Source organism: Plasmopara halstedii (genome assembly GCF_900000015.1).
Source record: "Plasmopara halstedii genome assembly, contig: Scaffold_42, whole genome shotgun sequence".
NCBI lineage: Eukaryota > Oomycota > Peronosporomycetes > Peronosporales > Peronosporaceae > Plasmopara > Plasmopara halstedii.
In genome coordinates, this window is record NW_020186963.1 from 184,018 (window position 1) to 184,987 (window position 970).

A 970-nucleotide genomic window follows, 5' to 3' on the forward strand; every position below is an offset into this window, starting at 1 on the left:
TTTGCATCCATGCGCATCACTGTCATTCTTGCGGTGAGCGCAGCCGGCAAGAAATTGCCACCAATCTTAATCCGGAAAGGAGCTGACAAGGCCAGCTTTGAGAAAATTGATGGAGTGTACGTTACATACCAGAAGAAGGCGTGGGTTGACGGTTCGCTGCTCAAGCGCTGAATCGATTTGCAATTCCCTCTTGTAAATGTCATCAATAGGAAGTTTTTGATTTGGGACTCGATGAGAGCTCATATCTCGAAGGAAATCAAGGCAAAGTGACAGACGCGCGACATCAAGACGTGTGTAATTCCTGGTGGACTCACTCCTTATCTTCAGGCTGGTGATATCGGCAGCTGGTGATATCGGCATCTATCGTTACTACAAGGACATTTTGTATGCTGAAATCAATGCGTGGAAGGAGAGTGACCAGGTGAGATACACCAAATATGGCAATCCCAGGCTACCACCAGTGAAGGCAGTGTGTTCGTAGGTTCGCAAGGTTTGGGCACAGACCGATGGAGACGCTGTCGTTAACTGCATCATTGGTGCTGGCTTTGCAGACAGCTACCAAGACTGGTTTGTTGCTCGACATGACGTGTACGGTACGTTGTTTCGAGAAAGCTACAAGAGACAGCAGTGTGGATGCGGATGTTTTCAACCTTGACGTTTTGGACGAGGCTCTTGATGAAATTGGAGTTGTGATTGATGAATAGGAAGCAGTCCCTGAAACATAAAAAAGAACTGCCTCACTTCAGCACAGTTTTGATTCACTCCTCAGCATGTCCTCGGGGAATTAATTCCCACGCACAACGCCTACGATCCATCATGGACCCAAACACGCAGTAGCAAACCCGTGTCGGAGGTATCTTCTCTAGAATTGTTAAGAATATTTTTTGTATTTATTTTGAGTTTGTGACGTATTTCGAAAACCAAAATCGCTATTTTCACATTGTCACTAAAATATTCTGTTTTTCTGAAA